Below are 11,090 nucleotides of genomic sequence, written 5' to 3' on the forward strand. Positions count from 1 at the left end.
AAAGGAACACAGAAAAAATAAAAGAAAGAAGAAAAAGAAACAGAAAAAAGGATTAAAGAGATGAAACAGAAAAATAAAAAATAAAAACGAAAGAAAACAACAAAACTGCTATAAAAATAAAAAACCGGTTCAGGGAACAGGTTCCCAAAACCGGCTGCCTCGCTGTAAGGAAGTGCGCCAGCCCAGGTCTTGCGCCGCGCTCGGGGGAGATCGCCTGTGCGAATGCCCGACATTTTGACGCAGTTAGCGTCAAATAGGAATTTCCGCTCTCACATACATTGCAGGGGCTATATCTGGCGGGACCTCCTATCTGCCGCTTCGCACAGGAGGTGCCTCGTTTGGGCGGGCCCACGAAGGAGCAGCTACTGACGTAAAATACAACGCAAAAAACTGAAGCGGGCCGGAGATTCGAACTCGACACCTCCCAATTAGTAACCGAGTGCGCTAGCCATTGCACCACAGAACGTCCTTGGCCAATGTTAAGCATCCAAATATAAGAACATAACCCACGGCAGATCTAAACTTTTTTAGAAGTTCGAACGCAGTTCATTTTTTTTCCAGGAAAAACGCAGTACGTTTTCAAAAACCTGTATCTTTTTTTGAACGCGGACAATTCCAAAAACAGGAAATAATTATTTTTAAATGTTGAACATTTTTTGACCTGTGAACAAATTTTTGAAAAACAGCAAAGTTATTTTGTAATGTTGAACAAATTTGAAAAACAAGAACATTTCATAAAATTTTAAACGAAAAATGGAAAAGCGAACATTTTTTGAAACTTAGAACAAAATTTGAAGAAAGCGAACATATTTTTGGATTTGTGAACAATTTTTGAGAAAGGGAACATTTTTTGTAACTCCGAACAAAATTTGGCAATGCGAACATTATTTCGAATTGTGAACATTTTTTAAAAATGCGAACAAGATTGGAAACTCGAACATTTTTTTAAACTTGGAACAAAATTTGAAGAAAGCGAAAATATTTTTGGATCTGTGAGCAATTTTTGAGAAAGGGAACATTTTTTGTAATTCTGAACAAAATTTGGTAATACGAACATTATTTCGAATTGTGAACATTTTTTGAAAATGCGAACAAGATTTGAAACTCGAACTTTTTTGAATTAATTTAAAAAAGATTTCAAATGTGAACAAAATTTCGAAAATCTGAACAAACAAACAAAAAAATTATGAACATTTTTCGAAATTGTGAACACAATTTTGTAAATGTGAACACTATTTCAGAAATATGAACGATTTTTCACAAAAAGAACATTTTTGAAAATTCTGAACCATGTTTGAACTTTTCAAAAAGATTACAAATAAAAAGTAAAAACATATTAAAAAAGAAAAACCAAGAAAACGAGATTCCTAGCGCCATTCCTTTTTGCGGTTCATCTCGCGAGGAAAAACCACTCAAATGGGCCGGCCCAGGTGAGCTGCGCCCTATGCGAAGCGGCGAATAGGGAATTCCATATCTGGCTTATAGTGAGTCTTCCTTCGGTCTCACCTGTCTATACTTTTGGGCCGGCCCATTCACACTAAAATAAATACACAGAAAAAAGGGTCACACAAGAATCAATCCCACGATGTCCTAGCTGTAGCGTTGCACTGCTAGCCAATGGTCACGACCTTCTTTAAACAAACAAGCGTTGGATTTCCACTGGGTTTTTTTTCCACCATTTTTCTTCCTTTATTTTCCCTATTTTACAGTTTTTTTCTATTTTGTTAGGTTTTCTTTGTTCTTTTTTCGTTTTTCACAAGCTTCTTTCTTCTCTTATTTTGTCAGCTTTTTTTTGGTTTTTCTCGTTTTTCATTGATTTTGTTTTGTTTTATCTCAGGTTCTCATTGTTTTTCTAAACACATTTTTGTATATATCTAATAAACTTTATTCTAATATACATGTTTAATGTTTTTCAAGTACAAGATTAAGATTTATTGAATACATGGTCAACATTTTTTCAAATATACAGTTAACAATTTTTAAATGCTTGATTAACACTTTATAAATAACCCATAACATTTTTTAACAGGTCAACATTTTTTATGTACACATTTTACACTTTCTTTTTTCAAATCCTTGATTTTTTTTTGAAATATAAGTTTAACATTTTTCAATACATGGTCAACAATTTAACTAATACATTTAACATTTGTTCAAATGCTTGATTAATAATTTTGAATATGGTCAATATTTTTTCTGTAAAATTTAACATTTTTCATATGCTTGATAAATTTTTTGCAAAGACAAGTTTAAAAGTTCATGGTCAACATTTTTGCACATTTTATAATTTCTAAATGCTTGTCCACAAAATTTTAAATACTTTTTATTCACAAAAATGAAATGCATTAATATTTTTTAAATACATGATCGATTTTTTTACACATGTTATATTTTTTTGTATATATTAGAAACTTTTTCCCTATGTACATTTAACATTTTTCAAATGCTTGCTTAGCATTTTTTTTATGTTTTATGTAAAATATTTTGTAATTTATTTAGAATATCCGTAAGTACATACATTCTCGTTTTTATTGATTTTCTTTTGTTTCATCTCAGGTTCTCATTGTTTTTCTATACACATTTTTGGTATATATCTATAAACTTTATTCTAATATACATGTTCAATATTTTTCAAGGACAAGATTAAGATTTATTGAATGCATGGTCAACATTGCTTTTCAGACATACAGTTAACAATTTTTAAATGCTCCCCATAACATTTTTTAATAGGTTAACGTTTTTTATGTACACATTTTATACTTTCTTTTTTCAAATCGTTGATTAATTTTTTTGAAATACAGGTTTAACATTTTTTAAATACAAGGTCAACACTTTAACAACATACATTTAACATTTGTTCAAATGCTTGATTAATATTTTTTCAACATATGGTCAATATTTTTTCTGTACACATTTAACATTTTTCATATACTTTATTAAAATTTTGCAAAGAAGTTTTAAAGTTTTTCATATATGGTCAACATTTTTGCACATTTATCAATTTCTAAATGCTTGTCTAACATTTTTTAAATACTTGTTTTTCAAAAAATTCAAATGCTTGGATTAATATTTTTTAAATACATGATCGATTTATTTACACATGTTATATTTTTTTGTATACATTAGAAACTTTTTCGCTATATACATTTAACATTTTTCAAATGCTTGCTTAGCATTTTTTTAATATTTTATGTAAAATATTTTTTAATATATTTATTTAGAGTATTCGTAAGTACATACATTCTCGTTTTTTATTGATTTTCTATTGTTTTTTCTCATGTTCTCATTGTTTTTCTATACACATTTTTGGTATATATCTAATAAACTTTATTCTAATATACATGTTTAATATAAAAAACATGGTCAACATTTTTTGCAAATATACAATTAACAAATTTTAAGTGCTTAATAAACATGTGATAAATACCCCATAACATTTTTGTAATAGGTCAACGTTTTTTAAATACAAATTTACATTTTCCTTTTTTCAAATCCTTGATTAAATTTTTTGAAATACAATTTTAACATTTTTTCAATACATGGTCAACACTTTAACTATATACATTTAACATTTGTTCACATGCTTGATTAATATTTTTTGAATATATGGCCAATATTTTTTCTGTACACATTTAACATTTTTCATATGCTTGATTAAAATTTTACAAAGACAAGTTTAAAAGCTTTTTAATGCATGGTCAACATTTTTTTATATACATTTAACAATTTTTAAATGCCTGTCTAACATTTTCTAAATATTTGTTTTTCAAAAAATTCAAATGCTTGAATTAATATTTTTTAAATACATGATCATTTAGAAACTTTTTCGCTATGTACATCTAACATTTTTTGTATACATTTAACATTTAACTTTTTCGCTATTTTCTAAACACATGTTATATTTTTTTGTATACATTTTTAGTATACATTTAGAAACTTTTTCGCTATGTACATTTAACATTTTTCAAATGCTTGCTTAGCATTTTTTTAATGTTTTATAAAAATATTTTGTAATATATTTATTTAGAATATTCGTAATTATAAACGAAAGTAAAAAATAAAAAACAAGAAAAAAAGAGGAAGTGGCCTCCCTCGCACTGGACCGGCCCATACGCTCAGGCGGCTTCATCGAGTCGGAAGGTTACCTTGCAGTGAGTTATAGCCATGCCCTACTTAGACTAGTAGACTGCCCGTGCGTTGCCACGGGCCAAAAATTAAATTTATAAACGATGCTCATATTTCTCTCCCCGAATGAAAACATTGCACCCAATGTTCAACCACAACACAAACACAAGTATCTTCTCTCTATTCCAACAAACGCAATGCACCCCTCTAGCCTCTCGTTTCTGTTGAAGTTGTTCTCCCTAGCCCTCTTTGTCCATACATCAACCATCCTCTCAATCTATTGCCCCTTGACACTGCATGTGGCTTCTATGTCTACTACGTATGTCATGCAACATGGAACATGATAAAAAAGGATGAGATACAAGGCACCTCACCTTAGTACAAATCACAAGAAAATATGGCATATGAACATGAGAACATTATTCCACCACATGTTCATTCACAAACTAATAATGCTCTGTTTAACTGGGCTCTGCTTTCATCTCCACCTAAGATGCATCTCCGTCACTTTATCTCACTAATACTTATTTTCCTATGGACCTCAAATATACATACAAGAATCACATGACAAGGTTGCATCATTGTCTTTCCATCTATTCCTTCACTTCAGCTCTTTTGGTCATTGCAACACCAGTCTACTCCATCGTCACCCTACTCCAAATCCGCCCATGTTTCCATCCGGCTCCAAATACGGCCATTTTTTCTCCATGTCTTTCATGTTGTATCAAGTTTGTACTTTCAACCTCAGAATTTTCATTGTTCAAAATGAGGAGGGTTTCCAGAGTTCACTTCTTTGAGAGAGAACACAACACATATTGATACAGATTAGTGATGAACAAAAATTTCTTTGTGTTATTTATAACGATGAATACCAACACATGGTATGTTATTCAATGGAGTAGCAAAGTTGTCGTGTTTGGAAAAATAAGTCTAATGTGCGTATATTGAAGTGAATCCCTGAATTAACAAATGCAAGAGGAAAAGATGACTACTCCCTCTAGACGGGTGCATGGGGCATCCACAGGTTCCTAGATCATCAAGTTGACCAACGCATTATACAACAAAAAACTATATGTTTAGGAATTTTATCCGAATACGAATTCAGTGTCTATTGCCCACACCCTTAGTAATTCCAATCATTGCCCCCCTTGCATCATATCACTGTCACCTTTTTCTCTCTCCCCCACCTCTCTCTCTCTCCTATTGCATCTCATCGTAACGTTGTTCCCTACAACCATCGATCCACTAACATCGTCTCCAGCAATGGGCGAGGGCTATGGTGCCTCTACTTGCACGAGGAAAACCTTTAGTGGGCACGAAAATGAATCCAACACACCTATGTTGCACCTCCCATTTTGGCGCCGTCTCCTGGTCCCTCTCCTACTTTGGGGAGTTCGGAGACAAGCCAGTTGCAATGCGAGCGATGTGCCATGCCTGGACCCCATGCATTGCAACAGGGGCATAGATATTCTATTGGTTCAATATCAATCTTGTCCGACATATACCTTACATCCACCATATTCTAGATTTTGATAACATTTAATTTGATTATATCATGGTAAGAGAAGGTAAGAAAAGTTTTGATTCAGTTAAAATTCTGGTAAGATTGATTTGATATGATTGAGTTAATGCAAGACACGGTTATGGAAAAGTATCGATTTCGTGTAGATTATTCCAATTTACTATATTTATGTTGGTTTTTATTTTGTGCCACGTCGGTTGGGGATACCAAAAACCAACAGGAAACCAAAGAGGGGACGGGAATGTGAGGTGGAAAAAACCGAGAATGAGGGGAGGCGATGGAACAAAGTCCCATTTAAAAGTAGAGATATCATACATTTCACTTCCATAGGTGTAAATTACTCTCTACGAAACTATATTTTGTTTCAAATCTTGATAATCCTTCATATGGTTTTTCACTTCCTTTTTTTATGGTAAATAATTTATTTCCGGTCAAATTACTTCTATCGCATTATTTCATTATCTCAACGCATTTTATGACTTCGAGGATATAAGAATAATCTAACATGTAAAATAATTCTTTCTTAGGTTTCAAATAAGTCACCAGTAGGTCAAAAAAATAGGTGAAATCTTGCCAGGCAGGCAGACACACAACAACAGCCGATGAGTGCCGCTTAAGGTCCAATGAAAATAACATAAGTAGTGGAAAACAGAATTGTCAACTCTCTATGCTAGTTTTGCGACTCTGTACATTAAATTTAGATACATTTTACCTATCTTCTGTTATATGTCATCGTTCGGGCAGACGCCGTGCTCCGGCAGCGTCATCGTCCAGGTGGATGCGGCCCTCTGCGAGACGATGTCGATGACATCAGGTGCGCCACCACCCGGAAAGAACGTCGTGGACCAGCAGGAGGCCACCCTACATGAGCACGTACATCATCCTCGGTGTGTCCACCGCCGAGTTGTCGTTGTGGTCGAGTGCGTGGACCACGCCGTCGCGAGAAAGCTGATGTCAACACAGATGGATCTCAACCATGGCAGCAAGCACATCAAACAAACACACATTAGCAAGAAAGCACACATACCTTCATCTTGGGATCCGGCCGTCTAACGTTGACTTGCCTGTCGGGACAATCTAGCCGTTGCCATGCTCACCGTAGCCGAATCCACTATCCCCGGCCAGGCAACCATAACCTCACCCATGACCATGTACCTCACAGGCACAAAACGTCACCCATACCATGCCCACGGGCCCGAAATCCCATCCATACCCAAACCCACCAGGTACCCATAGGGCAACTCGACAATATGCGATATTATACCCTCAATAATGGCAAATAAACATAAAACAATGATTTTAATTCACAGTTGACAAGCTCACAATCACAACCACATATAAATAGCATGACTATGTTTGCAAAAATGGTAGCCTGACCATAGTAAATAACACGTTTACATGTGTAACCAAGGGGCAAATAGCAACTGAAAATTATTTAAAATAAAGTACAGCTCCAAGTCTTCGAACATGATTTTAGTAAATAAAAAGTGCACTGTCCACACAACCGCCAACCAGTAGCTCCAAGTCTTCATTCTCGAGTGATGACTGAAGTAGGTTCGTCCTACACGCGTTATAGACCAAAAGAACATGATTTAATTAATTACACAGAGAATCTTACAATTTAAGTGAAAAATATCTGAAGTGCAAACAACAAGGTTGTAATTTTTTTTACCATTTGTTCTTCATCATCCTCTAGAACACTCTGAAATTCTGCAAAGCGAGTGGAATTCCAATCACCTAATGTCTAACCAACAATTATTATATAAATAACAAGGTATTTGCACAATAAAAATAAGAGGCAAGTGCAAATATTGAGTACCTAATAGATCCGCATGAGACTAATCTTGCGTACACTTGAGAGCTTCTGAAATATTAGGAGTAAGACTTGAGATTCAGACGCTGGAGTGACTTGAGATTCAGACGCTCCATCTTGAGAAGCCAGTGAACCTTTCCATATCACAGATGAGCCTTGCGCTTCATCTTGAGAAGCCAGTGAGCTGTACATAATACACAACAGATAAGTTTAAGAATTGTACAGAAAATAGTATTCAATTTTAGTAAAAGTTAACCAAATAAGTAGAATGTAAAACTCGAATTATGGTGAACCCACAATAGTCTTCACAATCATAGGTACCAAACCAATCACTAATTAATTTTCTTTCGAGCAAACATGCAACACCTGAATCTTCATTGAAGATGATAGTAATCGATTAATTAACCAAACATGCACACATGGATAGATCCACGTACTTGCATACAGTAGTATAGGAATACGAATCTGTACTACTACGTATTGATATTACAGGAATATAAGCAAGAATCATGCCTTGAATGAAGCCTGGTCCTTGAAGCGGCCATGCTCTCCGCCATGGTACATGCTCCCAGCCTGCCTTGCTGGTGTGGCCTGCCTTGTCGTTGCTGAACCCTTGTACCTCGATCGCTTGCCGTCGCAGCCGTTAATTACTTCGTGATCGTGAATGGTGATCTATGGGGGGTATATATCTATAGATGGCTGGCAATCAGAGGAGACGAGAAGATACGATGGACTGATGGAATAATTTACGGTGCGGTAATTTACTTTCCACCTTTTAACAAAAAACATATGGTGGGATAAGGAAAGTTAAGATTTTTGCCATAACTTTTTTGTGATTTTGGGAAGCGTGGCCCACAACCACGCTTGATTGTTAGAAAATCTGTAAGACGGAGATCTTCATTCCAAGAAGGAAAGAATCATTCGTAATGAGGAAATACAATTGCCAAGATGGAAAAACAAAAGGAAGGGTTATGGAAATTGATTTGGTTTTTAATGCGAAGGGTGCTGGGATGTGGGACGAAGAAAAACCGGTTGAAAATAAACCGGTTGAAAATAAACCGGTTGAAAGTGGGGGGACTATTCAACCAATTCGTCCATTAGGAGTTCTTGAGAAGCCAGTGAGCTGTATATAATACACAACAGATAAGTTTAAGAATTGTACAGAAAATAGTATTCAATTTTAGTAAAAGTTAACCAAATAAGTAGAATGTAAAACTCGAATTATGGTGATCCCACAATAGTCTTCACAATCATAGGTACCAAACCAATCACTAATTAATTTTCTTTCGAGCAAACATGCAACACCTGAATCTTCATTGAAGATGATAGTAATCGATTAATTAACCAAACATGCACACATGGATAGATCCACGTACTTGCATACAGTAGTATAGGAATACGAATATGTACTACTACGTATTGATATTACAGGAATATAAGCAAGAATCATGCCTTGAATGAAGCCTGGTCCTTGAAGCGGCCATGCTCTCCGCCATGGTACATGCTCCCAGCCTGCCTTGCTGGTGTGGCCTGCCTTGTCGTTGCTGAACCCTTGTACCTCGATCGCTTGCCGTCGCAGCCGTTAATTACTTCGTGATCGTGAATGGTGATCTATGGGGGGTATATATCTATAGATGGCTGGCAATCAGGGGAGACGAGAAGATACGATGGACTGATGGAATAACGGTGCGGTAATTTACTTTCCACCTTTTAACAAAAAACATATGGTGGGATAAGGAAAGTTAAGATTTTTGCCATAACTTTTTTGTGATTTTGGGAAGCGTGGCCCACAACCACGCTTGATTGTTAGAAAATCTGTAAGACGGAGATCTTCATTCCAAGAAGGAAAGAATCATTCGTAATGAGGAAATACAATTGCCAAGATGGAAAAACAAAAGGAAGGGTTATGGAAATTGATTTGGTTTTTAATGCGAAGGGTGCTGGGATGTGGGACGAAGAAAAACCGGTTGAAAATAAACCGTTTGAAAATAAACCGGTTGAAAGTGGGGGGGACTATTCAACCAATTCGTCCATTAGGAGTAGAGATAAGGGAAACATACATCCATATGATGGAAACCCTCCTATTACTCCCTTTAATTCGAGTAAATAACATAAAACTATTGCAGTTCGGGCTAGTTTTCAAATACTAGTTTTATATTTTTGCTGATAACTACCAACTTTGGGGTCAACTGTTTCAAAAACCCCAAATGACCGAGTGCTTTAAAATTGATCGTGATTATGACAAGGATGGCCCACTCGTCGGAGCTGACGTGGCATAAAATGTCAACGCCGTTATCTCTCTTACTCATCCTTCAACCTTGACTCACCCTGTTTTGTTCTTCCTCTATCTCTCTTTCTGCCTCATGCCGCCTACCCCCAGCCATGGAGGACCTCGGGCTCGACGCGCACGTTGCCACCTTGGTTGGCCGACCGGTCGCTAGAGCAATGCCGCCTGCGGGCAGCCCGCCTTCCCCCTCTCCCGGTAGAATGACCATGTCCAGGGAAGCATCCTACCCAAGTTAGGCGACCTTCGCTGATTGCTATAGACGGACAGGGCCAAGGGAAGAGCACACACAGAGCTACACATGTTGGTGCTCGTGCGCCGCCACCTGCTGCTATCCTCGACTCCTTGCCACCCCTGGTGTGGCCGCTCGTCGCCACCACCTATTGTGCCCACCGGCCACTCCCTGCCCCTGCTTTGAGAGTATGAGGCTTTGTAGGGAGCGCTGCGTGCTAGTGGCCGCACCAATGGGGAGCCGCCACGTGCTGCTGGACATGAGCCGTCCGAGGCCCGTACAAGCAAAAGACACAGCTAAGCCCACTAACTAGAGACGCAATCCAAACCAACGTAACCATGAATCCAACACCGGGGACGCCCGGAGCACCAGGGGAAACCCTAGATCGAACGACGATGGTGCCACAACATTTTCCTTCCAATGTAGGAAATCATGTACTTCCTCCGTTCCTAAATATAAGTCTTTTTAGAGATTTTAATATGGACTAGATACAGATGAATATAGGCGTATTTTAGAGTGTAGATTCATTCATTTTGCTCCTTATGTAGTTTATATTGGAATCTCTAGAAAAACTTATATTTAGGAATGAAGGGAGTAGTCACTAATTATTACTTAAAACTTATTAGTAGTATTTTTCCCGTCACAGTTTACACCATCTGATGCATCAGATAATAAAAGTACTTTCAGAATTGCAACCCTGGGCCTTGATCGTATTGACTATTCCCAGGTCACAGCTCCCTACTCTCGTACCCTGCTCCAGCACACGGCTACTACTATACCCGTCTCTTCCGGGCTCCGGCCAGCTCTCACTAGTAGAAAAGGGGCAAAGGTCCAGGCTGGCTCAGCCTATTAGTACAGGTTCAGTCCAGAACCGGGACCCATGATGGCATTGGACCCGGTTCATGAGCCCCGGGGACCGGCCGGGCCACGTGGGCCATTGGTCCCGATTCGTCTGGACCTTTTGGTCCCGGTTGGTGGGAGGAACCGGGACCAATGGGCCTCGCTCTTGGCCCACTACCATTGGTCCCGGTTGGTGGGACGAACCGGGATCAATGGGTCTAACCTTTAGTACCGGTTCGTGCCACGAACTGGTACTAAAGGTCCCATTTTCAAA

The sequence above is a fragment of the Triticum dicoccoides genome, chromosome 4A (assembly GCF_002162155.2).
Source record: "Triticum dicoccoides isolate Atlit2015 ecotype Zavitan chromosome 4A, WEW_v2.0, whole genome shotgun sequence".
Taxonomy (NCBI): Eukaryota; Viridiplantae; Streptophyta; class Magnoliopsida; order Poales; family Poaceae; genus Triticum; species Triticum dicoccoides.